We start from the raw sequence: 14,545 nt of genomic DNA, 5'->3' as shown, positions 1-14,545 counted from the left end.
TTATTGTGATCGTGTACATACCTTTGAATATTAATTATATCAAGACTGTTTTCAGTAATACAGTGTGTGGACATTCCATTGTGGGGGCTCGGGGACTACACTGTACTTAAGAACCAGCCTACATCACCTCCTGAGAAGCTAGGCCTTGATTGCTCGTCCATTGCTACCTTATAGAGAATCTTGCCTGGGGTTCGCTGTGCCTCTCTACCATATAGAGAGCGGAAGTACAGACACCCCCTACCAGTCTTTACACCCACCCTTCCTGGGAGGCATCTGTCGTCACCGTTATCTGGTGGGATGGGGTCTGAAAGTCTGTGCCCACCGTCAGATGAGCGCGGGTGCCCCACCACCGGGTTGCTCGTCGGAAGGTCTCATCGAGCGGGATCCTGTCCTCGAAGCTGCCCGTCACTTGGATCCAGCGGGAGTCGAGGAACTCTTGCAGAGGGTGCATCCGAAGCCTGCACAGGCGCACAAGATATATGCAGGAGGACATCATCCCGAGGAGGGACTTGATGGACCTCACCCTGGCCACGTCCGTAGCCAGTAGACGCTGCACCTTGCCCAGGATGGCCTTCGTCCTTTCCTCCGACGGTGAGGCCAGACCCGCCACTGTGTCGAGCTTGGCTCCCGAAACAGTGCGACTTGCGACGGGACCAGGTGGGATTTGGGAAAGTTGATGGAGAATCCCAGGTCCGTAAGCAGCTGGACGGTCTTTGCTGTGTGATCCACGGTGAGCTCCTTTGTCCGTGCTCGGATGAGCCAGTCGTCCAGGTAGGGGTAGACGTGGATCCCCTGCAGGCGCAGCCGCGCCGCCACCGGTGCGAGGCACTTGGTGAACACCCTGGGTGCCGACTTCAATCCGAATGGGAGGGCCTTGAACTGGTAGTGCCGTCCTTGGACCACGAACCTAAGGAACTTTAGGTGTCCTTTCAGAATGGGGATGTGGAAGTACGCATCCTCCAAATCCAACGACGACAGGAAATTGCCCTCCTCCAGCTGTCCCACACGTGCTGGAGGTTGACCATCCGGAACTTCTGTGCCTTGATGTACTTGTTCAGTCGTCGCAGGTCCAGGATGGGGCGCCATCCTCCTGTCTTTTTCACTAGGAAGTACCTTGAGTATACTCCGGAGCCCCGGAGCCTCTTTGGGACGAGCTCGATGGCACCTTTTTTGAGCAACGCCCTTACCTCCAATAGCAGTTGAGGGACGTGATTTTCCTTCCTGACCACGGGTGGAATGCTGGGGCACTTTTTTAGAAATTCGAGGGCGTGCCCCTGGGCCCGGGCGTCCAGCACCCAACGGTCGGTGGAGATGGACTCCCACACGCTGACGAACTTCGCCAGCCGGTCTCCCACCGGGGTGCTTCGGTGGGGGCCCAACACCGCTGTCGGTTCAGTCTTGCTTGGAGTATGCCATGCCGCCTTGGCCTCCCTGGCGACGACGGGGCCCACCCGACTTGCCTCGTCCTCTATAGGCTTCCTGTGACGAGGAGAGGGCCGCTTGGCGGTATGTAGAAAAGCCACCGCCGAATCCCTTGGAGGCACCCTGCTCTCCTCCGGTGCTCCGAAAGGACAGCCTTCGTTGCCGGAGAACGCCTAGGGCCCTAGCTGTCTCCGTGTCCACCTTGATGGCTTGGAGGGACTCATCCACCGTTTTCCCAAACAGGTTGTTCCCGTCGAACGGCATGTCCAACACCTTGGCTTGTACATCCTGGCGGAAATCCGTCGCCTTGAGCCAACCTCGTCGTCCAAGGCAAATGCCGTTGCCTAGCTGGCGGAAACTGGTGTCGGCAATGTCTGTTGCCACCGTAATGGCGTGGTCCGACGCCACTTTGTCTTCTTGCAAGATCTCCAGGGCCTCGGCCCTCTTGTCATCCGGTAGGAAGTCCAACAGGGGGGCGATCTTGTAACATAACTCCCTGTTGTAGCGGGCCACAATCGCGAGGGCTTTGGCAGCCTTAATCGTTGTTGCCGCCAACGAGATAACTCATCGTCCCATTGCGTCCAGCTTCTTCCCTTTGCCGTCAGGTGGGGAAGTTAACGTTGAGGCCGATGCCCCCCCCCGCTTTCTTCCTGGCCGTGGCTGAGACGACCGATTCAGGGGTCGGTTGTGCCCTAAGGCACAAAGGGGCCGTGTCGGGGACCCCGGTACTTCTTCTCGTACCGATCCCTCTTGGCAGGCGTTGTAGACGGGTTCTTGAGAAGGGTGAGACCCTCGTCCCAGATGTCATCCAGCAGAGGCATGGCGAGGACTGCCTTCCTCTTGGCCTTGCGCCGTTGGTAAAGGAAACCTTCCTTCTTCTCTTCGGGGCAGAGCTGAAAAAGCTTGGATGCCCTGGCAATCACTGCATGGGAAGATCCGATCTCGTCAGACGGGGAGGCCTGGGCTGGCGATGGGAGCTCCGTCCCGTCATCACCGCCGTCGTCGTCGGTACCTGTCGTGGCCGTGTCCGTTCCCGTGTCATCCCCAGGGACGGGGGACGTGGGTAAAGGCCGAGCAGGACATGAGGGCTGAGAAGGCGGGGCTGGATGGATCAGTCTTCTCTTGTTCGGGGGGCTTCCCGCCAGCCCGGCTCTGGTTCCTCTGTCAAGCCTGGTTCCGGATCCTCCGTCGGTGGTAAGGGCAATCTCGTATTGCCAACAAAATGGCCGCCGAGTTATCCTGCAGCTCTGGAAGCGACGGGTGACCAGGACCCTCGCCGGTACCACCGTCACCCTCGTAGTCACCCTCGTCGGGATCCCTCCCGTGGGGACGGGCCTCTTCAACACCATCGTCGAGGCCCTCTAAGACTTCTACCAGCTCCTCCTCAGATGCTGTGTCTGTGTCCACAATGGCCACCGCCCCCCCTCTTTTTCCGCTAGGGTCTTCACGGGGGTCTTTTCGATGGGTCTGAAAGAGGCTTCCCTCCGTGGAGGCAGGGAGACTCTGGGCCCCGAGGTCGCCTCCACTGGTGTAGCCTCCACAGGCTGCGCCAGGGCCGCCGCGACTCCCTCGATAGAGGCCTCGGCCGGGTGAATCAAGGCCTTCACCACCTTAGGCGTGCTTGCTTGAGGCCTTCACCTTGGGGGGAGGGTCACCACCTCGCTCCCCCTCAGCCGAATCCTTCGAGATCGACCGGGGCCTCTCCAGAAGCATACCCGGGTTCTCAGATTTCCTCTTCCCCGAACCAGAGCGTTGGCTCGTGGTTGATGGTGCCGGGGAAGGCGCACCCTGCCTGGCAGTCAAAGAGCCCGACCGTTCGGCGCTCCCAGTGCCCACGGACTCGCGATGCTTTGCCTTCTGTTGGGCCCCCGTCGCCGGGGCGCCCTCACAGGACTTAGAAGACCGCTCAGACTTCTTCTTCTCACCTGACGGACTCCTTCCTTCCAGCCAGTTAGAGAGACGAAGGCGTCGGTCCCCGATGGTCCGTTCCGACATGTTCCTGCAAAACACAGTCCTTCTCCACGTGCGGTTTGTCCTCATGAAGGCAGAAGAGACATTTCGAATGCTCGTCCTCCTTGAACACATTCTGCAGCTGGCATTCAGGGCAAACCCTGAACAGCTTTCCGGGCGTCAAGCTTCCTTTCTCCTGGGCCATGTTCGGGTAGGCCGCAGAAACTTCTGGAATCTCCCCAAGAAGTGTAACTCAACGAAATCTTCACCCTTGAGGGGCGTAGAAATAAATCTGACACGGATACCCGTTAATCAGATGTAGAAACGGTGGAGCTTGTGGCTCTATTTGACCGAAAAATGAGAAATTCTCTTTGAAAAAGCGTGAAAACGCAGCAAAAGCTCAAGAGCTAAACACGAGGGCTCCCAACACTTGAGCGTGCGGTAAAAATCTGAAGATGGCTGCCAGAGGCGGGGTTTAGGGAGAGGGCAGTCATTGGCTGGGGGCAGTATGACCCAGAAACCAGTTATTGGTTACTACTGAGAAAGACAGATCAGAAACGAAACTGATACTGATTTTTTCTTTACCGAGGATTCCCGGCCTGATGATGGGGAATATTCATGAGCATGTGAAACCATGCCAGACCCCATGCTGGAGAATCAATTTGCATCAATTCCAAAGCGATTTTCAGACTTATTGAGGCAAACTTTGACTCAGTTCTTGATATTGCTTAGTATCAAAACAGATCTACACTTAGTGGACATATATTTCAGTTAATGTAAATGTTGCACATCGCAATGTATTTTATTGACAAGTATGGTCCACTATAACCAAATTACTAAAGCTTGTGGAAACCAAACTATATTTCCCAGAGTTAATTTAAGGCTTCTTTCTCTACCCAGTAACTTGGCAAAGATCAATACAGGAGGAAGACAATTCTGCAAGGCTTTAATTCTGAGTGACAGTATGGTGAACTGGGAAATTATACCAAGTGACCAGCTCAAGCAATATCGCGATCCAATCAAGTCATTTTATTTTACATAAAATAAAGCAATCCAAGGGAATCTCCAATGTGTATTTTTTTGTATTTTGATCAGTAAATATTTACCACATAAAGTAGTTGTTTTCAGTTCTAAAGTTCTAAAGACTGGCTTTATGATGTTAGCATTGAAACTTCAACCAACCATACTCCTTTGCGACCATCAGCCACAAAATGGCACCTTCAGTTTATTCCCTCTCCACCCCCCTATCCCGGACCTTCATCAGTGGCTTTTAGGGGTATGAAAATGGAGTGTTGCCGGTATGAGGCTTTGTGCCATTTGGTACCTTGGTCTTACTAGTTTTTCAATTAATGAAGAAAACAGCAGGAGTCTACACACTTGTGGGACTCTACCGTCCCCTGCACACCCAATTTATGTTGTATATACAACCAACCATTCAGATATTCGCATATTCAATTTTGCAACACTTTTCACACTAGAAATATTTCACTAAAAAAATGGTTTATAGAATAGATTGTTTTGCTTTAAAGTATAAGCTTCAATTTTATGACATTGATAGACAATTTTTACATCGAAGATTTCCAGTAATCATCCTGAGTGCCTAATTTAACAAAAGAGTCGATGTATGGGTAATATGTTCAATCCTTGTGTGTTTTCTCTACGCGTTTCGAGGTTTGTACTCCCCTTCTTCAGGAGTGGTCTATCCAATGTTCTGATATCTACAAAGGATTATCAATAATCAGACTTTAGTAATACTTAAATACACAATTCCATTAATACACTGTCATGATTCTGTATTTTTTAATCACCTGTGTGTATCTCATCCACATGTCAATTCCGAAGTTATTTTTTTTTTTACTCCAAGCTGTATCCTATAGGTAGGTATGAGATTCTTCCTAAAAAGATTCAAAATAGAAGTTTAAATACCTCAACCTCCACAACGAGGTAATAGATATTTTTCAAGAATTAGGTCCCTCCATAGCATTTTGTTATATTGTGGCGAAAATATTTTATTACCCGAGTAGTCTCTCAGAGAACTCTTCACTTTCGAACCATGCAGATTGGTTTATGGCGCCAACTCCAACTATTTTCAGCCCTGTGTTGGGGCACCCTCACTAGTAGACCAGCACCTGCAGACATAAGCATTCCATTATGAGCTACTGTTGTCCCCCATCTGTGGGCATATTCTGTCATATTAGTTGATACTAGTTTGAATATTGAAGATCTTACCCTTATGTTGCATTGGTGATTTGACGCCAAGCTGTATAATAGTTCCCTAGGATATCCTCTCTTTTTCAATAGGACTTCGCCTATGGGTTTTGCAAAGAAAGTTTATCAGAGTATGCATGTATTTTGCCTTTTTGGCAGTTATTTACATGCATATTCTAACTAGCATATTTGAGAAATATTAGGAAATCCCTGTTCTTAATGGGTACCATCATAAGGTATCACCTGCCGGTTTAGCGCAGGAGTATGGTAGAGTCTGAATTAAGTTAGCATCTTAAACAGATGTACCTTTTCATGCATATTTTAGCTAGGATATTAAGGAATCCTATGCCTCCATTCCCCATTTTACCTGCCAAATCCAAGTGCACGTCTATTTCAATGTTGCCGGGCCGCAAAAACACAGGAGCACAAAATGGTGGTTATTTGTTTACTAACGTCATAACGTCACTTTGTAGTTCCAAGAATTAATGATATTCTATTAGTCAGTCATTCTATTTTGTTGTGCAGAACAATCAACAATGTTACAGAGTTGTCATTTTGTAAACACTCCAAGTAAGCGTTGTTCAACTTATTATGGTCATTCCGTTTTATAGTGTGAATGCTCCAGCGAGCACTATTCCACTTATAGCCATTTTGTTTTATAATATGCATGCTTCAGTAGACCGAAGTGGTTATCAAATCCAATGTTGATTGTAAACACATATTGGTCACATCCCCAGCATCCTTGCTGTAGGTAGTAATTCTAGGGTATATTTAAGTGTGACAGTACTAATCTGGCTATTTCATACAGCAATGACTGTGTTCACAAATTGTATTGGTTAACATCCCTAGATTATAAATTAGAGTTCCACAGGGCAACACAAAGGATGTGTCCTGGTCTATATTCTTCTTCTATTGATCCTATTGATGTCTTGTTGATCCTTAACAATTAAGTAAGTTACACACTGACCATTCTCACTGACTCCTTGTTATGTGAAGTAAATTATAACCTCCTCACTGTTTCTGACCCCATTATGTTCTTAATAATAGTTATGGACCTTGTAGGGTGTGTTGTCCCATATTAAAAATAGTCATTCATGATCTGGCCTGGGATAAAGGCACATGTTACGACATTATGATGTTCATAAAATACAGATCATGCTCATACTCTGGAGAACAGATAGTATTGCCATGAATATTCATGGGGTCTACAGTTGTAGATCTTTCAAGATATTCCAATTCACAGTAAAGCCCCAAAGTTGTACTCCTCATTGATCCAGTTTGGTGCCAAGCATTTCAACGTATCCACCCAAAAGATCTCCCTCTGTAACGCTTAACCTTATCTCTGCGGGAGCATTGGGCTTCTCTGGTCTATGGATGCGGCAAAAACCTTGCTGGAGTGGTAGGACCCCTGCAGATTTGGAGAAATAGGCCAAGGAATGAATATCTGAGTATGAACATATTCACCCCTTCCCGCTCTTTAGTCCGCCTTTCCTGAGTTCCAGTTACCCTTCTCATCTATGTGTTTGAGTTAGGAAGTTCTTAGTCCTGCTATCGGACAGGGGCGCAAGTCTTTAGTGAGGTGGCTGCAGATCTTGACACTGGCGAATTGGTCTGCCTTGCTGAGAAGTGGCCTCGTCTTGGTAAGTGTTTTACGGTTCGTTATTTTATACTTTGTCTTGTCTGCTGTAGTCAAAAGATGAGCCTTTGTTGGTAACTTGACTCTGCCGGTTAATTCTCTGCTTTCTATCTCCTTTTCTCGCAGGTTAAGCACAAAGGAAGCACAGGGGAATATGGGTGCCAAGGAACACTCATGAAGTCTTAGAAACAGCGGTAAGTCTGAGCGCGTTACTTGGAACTGTGCGTTTTGGTGAACAAGCTCACATGGGAATCTTGTGTCTTCTATCCTAGGTGGCTACGCACTCGAAGACTTCTGGAGAGTGGAGAAGTTTGTGGTATGCTGTGCTAAGTATGCGCATGCACCTCTTAGTAAATGCACAACCACCAATTGCGTACGTTTTTAATGATTGTACCTCGCTTTCAAATTGTGCTGCAATCGGAATTTGCAACTCCGCAACTGGAAATAGTGCAGAGGGAGTCTTGCGGAACTCGTGTGCGGGACTCGAGAGGGAGCTTCGCTGAACAGGAAAACTGCTGCAGATAGATGTGGTAAGTATAATTCTTCCATCTGTAGTTTTCTTGAAATTCAGAAAAGTCAGTGATGTGTCTTCTCTCTTCTTTTTCAGGTCTGTGGACAGGAACGCCGCTAGGCATTGTGCCACTGTCAGTGGTAACAATGTGAAGCACATGCAAAAGCATGGGCTGGGCTTAAATATGCCACCAAGTCCAACAATAAGTCTTTCCAGCAGACCAGCCTGGAGCCCATTATGCCACCATCTTGGGAGAACACGGAACACTTATTTTCCCCTATGAGTATTGCTAATGTGTGTGTGAATATAAGCACGAGGAATGCCTGGCACGCCAGGTGAGGACCCATCTAACTCACACATGATTCTTCCCAGAGGTGTTGCTACCCTGCGGGGGGTGACCCAACAAATGAGAGTTTTTGGTGATCACGACACCCTCTGATCAATATGTTTGGCATGATTTCCTCCCCTTTGGGATTTTTTGACCACTTCTAAAATTACTACTTATACGGGCCGATTCAAGGAATAAATGTGTGCCGAAAAGGGAAGCGCAAGCGTGAAAATCGCAGCGCACGCGTGCCAAAGCAGCGCACATCGACTGATGGAATTCAGTGCGCGTGTAAATCCTGGGATGTGAGCCAAAATCGTGGGTGGCGCACACGTCATTAAACGGCATCCGCTACGCGCACAAGGAAAGCGCACATAGGGCAGCGCACACAACAAAAGTGGGTGGAACACAGGGAGTAACACGAGGAATGGGGAACAACGCGCAAAAATGTGGGCGTTACGGGGGAAGTACAGGAGGTAAATTCTTGCAATGGCCACACGCACGCCAACAACACGTATTCATGGAATCGAACAGGGGAAAGGCGCGCGCCAAAAAAGACACGCTAATCCGGAAACACGTACGCCAGCAGGAAGCAGGCGTAAGCAGCCCAGCGCAGCATAAAAGTGCACGCAAGCAACAAACAAGCTCAGATGTTACGATGAATATACCGTTCTTCGCAGAAGTGGTCGTGGCACACCGCAGGAGGAGGATAGCCAGGCCCCGCATTTTTTTACGCAGGACCAGCCTTTTTGGGATGCCTGATGACCAGGTATATGGGAGGTACAGGTTTCCACCACACAATCTTAGAACTGGTCAGGGAGTGGGAGGATGACCTCACATCACCCACCCTGTGCTCCCAAGCACTGAGCCCCTTGGAAAAGGTGCTCAATGTACTGCACTTCTTGGCTACTGGGTCATTTTAGCGGACAAGTGCCATAGTGGGGGGTGTCTCACAGGCCACGCAGTCACGCTGCCTACACCAGGTGACGGCCATCATGACTGCATGCCCCTCAGTCTGCAGGTACATATACATGCCCAGAACACCTGCAGAAAGGCAGGCCGTGGTGCAGGACTTTTACGGGGTGGCACACTTCCCCAAAGTGCTAGGTGCCATTGATTGCACCCATGTGGCTCCAAGTCCTCCCAGAGCCACTGAGCACATATATCGAAACCGCAAGCACTGGCATTCAATCAACATGCAGGTTGTATGTGATGCCAAGGGAATAATCACTTCAGTATTTCCGAACTATCCAGGTATAAAGCCATGATAATTTTATTTTCCGAATGTTACCACTAAACCTGGACCTGGAAGCTGGGCAGCATGGAGACACATGGCTAATTGGCGAGTATAAATCCCTCTGCACATGCATGCATATCAGAAACTGAGAAATGGGAAAACCCCACTAATGACAACCATTATCACCTCTGCAGGGGACAGTGCCTACCCTCTGAGCACCTACATGAGGACGCCAATTCGGAACCCGACCACACCACCCGAGGTAAGATTACAACACAGCCCATATTGCAACCCGGGGCATAGTGGAGCGCACATTCGGAGTACTCGAGTCACGCTTTCGCTCCCCTTGACCGCTCTGGTGGGCAGCTGCTATACGCGCTCCCAGTAGTCTGCAGGATCATAGTGGGCATGGCAGCATTTGCCCTGCACAATGTTGCAACCCGCCGGGGCGTGCCTGTGGTGGACATGGTGGTGCCCCCACATCCCCAACCAAATGCACGCCCGCTGCGCATGGAGGTGAAAGGGCACGTGGTGAGGCAGCCCGTACCCAGCTTGTGGCAAATGACTTCACCTAAAATCCCACCCCTGCGGAGTGCACACAGGCCTGGCACATACAAGCTGACAATCAATGATGATGGCAAAAGGGACAGTCAACTGTCATAACCATACCTGGAAGTGTTAAATTGTGTGCATCCCTACCTACTTCAAGACACCCAATGATGTGTCACAAAAAGACACACATTCATGCAGCAGGAATGACTAGACCCCTTGCGAAATACCACATCAAAATAGTGCCATGTCACCCAACCCCTCCCCATCTCAGCTACCCAACACACCATGGCATGGCATGCAATGTGAAAGCAACCAAATGAATGCACAACACATGACACAAGTATCCCAATGTGCACTGTCCCTAATGTAAACAGGCCACAGACAACATGCTCTCAGTAATTAAGAAACATCACACATGAACAAATACTTACCAGCAACACAACATCAGTACAGGATGAAACCGTGGCAATATATGACAGTAAAAAATGTAAGTAGTGCAAGTCTCAAAACCTGACCAAGGCAGCACATTGCCCCCTTCCAACTGCAGTGTTGCTGTCAGGCAAATGTCTCAGTGTACTGCATCTGCAAAGGAAACAGCCTTGTGAAGACATGAAGAACCTACAAGTATGCAAGGAGAAAATCATGGATGCACAAGCACATAATACACCATGCGGTGTAGAATCCAACAATCCCCACTTGGGATGTACACACAGTTTTGACTACAGACTGCCCATGGAAGCCCAATGTCAGTGTATAAGTTAATGTCACTTGGTCACACCCTTTGCAAGCCCATGGAAAGGGGAAGCAGGAGTGGTGTGTATCTCAGGAAACCAAGCATCGAACCCAAAGACAGGACCAGCCTGCATGTGCCCAGCTGGAATACAAAGTGGATGCCCACGGGAGCCACACAAAGCAACACACTGTAAAAAATAAAAAATTGCCACGCGTGGACCAGGGGGCGGGGTGGAGGCCACTTAGGAGGGACAAGGTACAGGGTGCACCCAAACACCCACATGTGTGGTTGTTGAGGAAACAAAAAAAACCTCCAGGGGCTCATGGCCTGCACGGCTACGCTACAGTGGGATAACTGCCGTCGCTCTCATCACCCTCTGCTGCTACATCAGGAGGTGGCTGTGATATGGGAGGCAGGCCACGCAAAGCCCTGGTATGGTCCTCCAAGGCAGCAAGCATGCGGGTTTGGAAGGTGTGGTTCTGCAGGATGATGGTACGAGATCCCCATGCAGCACCTCACGAGTAGCAATCATTTCTGCCTGCATGGCCTCGCGTGATGCCTGGAGCTCAGCTGAGAGTGAATGTGTGAGCTGCTCCAGATGCTGTTCTGACCTAAAATTCCAGGAAACCTCAAGTTCACCCGGAGTATCTCTGAGGGACCTGTGTTCTAACCTCAGGGCTTCCCTGTGGGCCTGGGACTCTACAGATATGGCTGCACGCAGAGTCTCCAGTGCAGCCCGTCGGTCCCTGTTGGACGGCAACATGTCATGTCCTCCCTGTGTGAGTGGCAAATGGAGTCTGTTGCCTGCTGCTGGAGCTCCATCTGCCTTTCAGGGGGGAGAATGGAAGTGGCCATCCGATCCATTGCCTGAGCCATCATTTCACAAAATGCCCCCTGTTGTGCTGCAATACTGTAAATGGAGTTCTCCCACACAGTATTGCCTGGTGGCACACGGCCACCCCGTTGGCGGGCACCACACCTGTTTGGGGCAAGGCGATCTGCACCTTGCTGTGCTGGCAGTGCCTGAGGCTGCAGGACTGCATTCCTCCTTTGATCTGCTGGCCCAGGAGCAAATATTGTGGAGTGTGACCCTGCATCCGTAACCGCCACAGGCAGACTTTCGAACACTGAAATCCCCATAGAGGGGTCTACCCCCGGTGCAGGTGGGTTGGACAGAACAGCATCCCTGCCAGAAACACTCACCTGCGATGGCACATATGTCTCACTGTCTGATTCAGCACCTGATTCATAGAGGTCTGCGGAGGTGTACCCAGAGACACCCGTGGACAGTATGGTCTGCAGGAGGATTGGGTTTTCACCCACCACCACCCCACGTCCTCCACTGGTGCCCGGTTGTGGCTGAGATTCCTCCTGGGTCTGCACCACCTTCTCCTCCTCCTCCTCCACAGCATCAAGTGCCTCATCACCTGCAAAAACATGAGACAACAAATGGAAACGGGCATGAGCACCATAGCACACACATAGGCCTGATGAGGCAGAGATCCAGTACAGAAATTGCACATGTCCCACATGAATATAACTCTGGCATGCATGCACTGTCAATGAGTTGGAAGGGGAGGCAAAAAGCACACACTGAGGACTCCAAGATGGAAAAGCAACACATGCGCAGCATGCTGGATAGCACTGGCAGCACACATTAGCCTGTGAGTGGCATGTCCAATACACATACATGACATATGCCATCACACAGATGGCACGTAGCATAGCCATGGTACATTTGACAGCTACAGCCATATGGTAGGAAATCAGTACTGTCACCCATCCATGTGAGATGGACATGATGAGATGAAACATGCAAAATAGTGTGACAAAATATGCATGTGCCACACGCTGCAACAGATCCAGTGTTCACGGATACAGTGATGGCAGGCAGATGAATACATCAATCGTTGGTCACTTCAACATGACAGAACACAACAGTCATGTTCAACATTTAAACAGGGCCCAAAAATGATTGTGTGCAGCCCATTACTCAATCAGCCTGAATGATTAAATCATTCCCATAACATGGTAATAAATGTGGGCCATTGTGGGGTGTAATGTATGACAGAAGTATGTCACATTTGTGGCAGTACGTCAAAAAAAATGTGTCCTAAAAGTTGTTGCAAGATGACAGTTGAAGGGCAACTGCAGTAATCTGGTGCAAATTGGCAACTGTGGTCAGAAGGGATACTGTTATACCCAAACCCAAGGCCAGGGAATGGTTTGGAGGGACCACATGGGTGGCCCATACCAGTCATGACTACACAGCCTCACCAGGCACTCAATCAGAACACATCACCCAAGCAACATACACATGGATTGCACACACATGCATGGGCATTCACCAGACAATGCTTCAAAATCTGGTAGGTCTCCCATGCTTCGGATCTGTTCCTCTGTGACGAAGGCTCCAGCGACAGACTCATGTTCAGTGAGTTGGTCATCCTCTGGTGGAGACCCACAGTCAGTCACCAGAGTAGAGGCACGATTGGATGCCAGCTTGTTCTTTGCTCTGCGTTTCAGGTCATTCCACCGCTTATAGCAATCATCTGCTGTGCGCCTCACAAATCCAAGGACACTAATGTGGCCCGCGATGGTCTGCCAGTGGGCCCTATGTTGAGCAGGCGTAGTCTTGCACCCTGCAGTCACCACCATTTCGCGGCTATATGCCAACACATAGGCCACAAGTGCATCTAGTTTGGCGTCATTGAAGCCGTGTCTGGGGTCCCAGCCTGTAGTGCAAGAGCACCCTTCTTCTTGGAAGGTGGTGTGGATACGGAGTGGCTTACGCCGCTCTGGTTGGTAGGGGCAGAAGCGCAGGTGGACTGGGTACTTTAAGTTTCCAAAAGGCACAATGACCAAAGGTCTCACTGCAGGCATTGGCTGCAGGGTGATGTTGGCAGGACCAACCTCGGTGTGAAGGACTTGGACCGACACTGTCCCAGCTGGGAGACTCGAAGCTGGGGTGGATTGAGCTGCAGCAGACCCTGCAGCCTCCTCACCCTGGCTGCTTGGGGTAGCAGATGACATTGCTGCCCCAGATTCACGTGGCCTGGTGACAGCAACTTTCACTGCCACATGTGGCTTAGACTTGGTGACACGGAAGTCAGCCTGGGAGTCATTCTGTGCCGGTTCAGTTGACAATATGGGCCGGTTTAACAAGGGCTGAGCTGGGAAGGTGTCAGCTACATTTCCCACAACCATTGGGGAGTGTGGGGGCATAGGTGGCCCCGATTGGTCCTCCACACACTGGCCTCTTGGGACACCCTGCACATCCTGGCCAAGTCCCCTACCGCGCCCACCTTTTGGAGGTCGGCCACATTTGCCTCCCTTACTGCTTGGTCGCCTCCCAACCATGGCACTGATGTTGTTGTGCATATAGGAGTTGCAATAAACAATTGTCCTGGGCAATTGGGGTGAAGGGGGTAGGGTACTAGATGGAATTCATACCCTAGTGCTCTAGCAAGTCTGTCTGTGACCCCTGTGGGAAGATGACAGGTCACGGAACGCACAGGCACCCCGATAACAAAATTAAACATGCACACAACCCCTGGTAGACCACGTGCGTGGAATAAAGAACCCGCACTATGCTGTGGCACCCAGAAACACAAAAATAAGCATACGCGTGTGATATGATCTCTTCCGGGTGGGATAAAACACCAGTAAGAAAGTTTTCAGAGTTGAACAGATTTCTATTTGAAACTCTATGAAAGTTCAAATTGATTAAATAGTCTCCTTTAGTCAGATGGCGAGGAAAAAGGACATTTGGAGGTTTGGAGTCTCTTCAAGTATTGGTTTGGCTTAATACTTGACTTAGTCGAAAACCCCTCTTCTTTTCTCAAGAACTACCTCTCCCCCACCCCCAACAGGATCACTCTGTTTATTCTAGAGGCTATGTTTTCATAGTCCGGCCTCTTTTCCTTATTTCATATGACTTTAAGGCTTGACTTATCTGTGTGATAAGAAAG

General features: G+C 49.8%; 1 protein-coding gene across 1 annotated transcript in view; it reads right to left on the bottom strand.

Moving 5' to 3' along the window:
- Positions 1-14,545, bottom strand: part of CIBAR1 (CBY1 interacting BAR domain containing 1) — a 956,902-nt gene that overhangs the window by 767,779 nt on the left and 174,578 nt on the right. The window lies entirely within an intron of this gene.

This window comes from Ambystoma mexicanum, chromosome 5q (assembly GCF_040938575.1).
Source record: "Ambystoma mexicanum isolate Mex_15411 chromosome 5q, UKY_AmexF1_1, whole genome shotgun sequence".
Classification (NCBI taxonomy): Eukaryota; Metazoa; Chordata; class Amphibia; order Caudata; family Ambystomatidae; genus Ambystoma; species Ambystoma mexicanum.
This window is presented reverse-complemented; position numbering and strand designations above follow the sequence as displayed.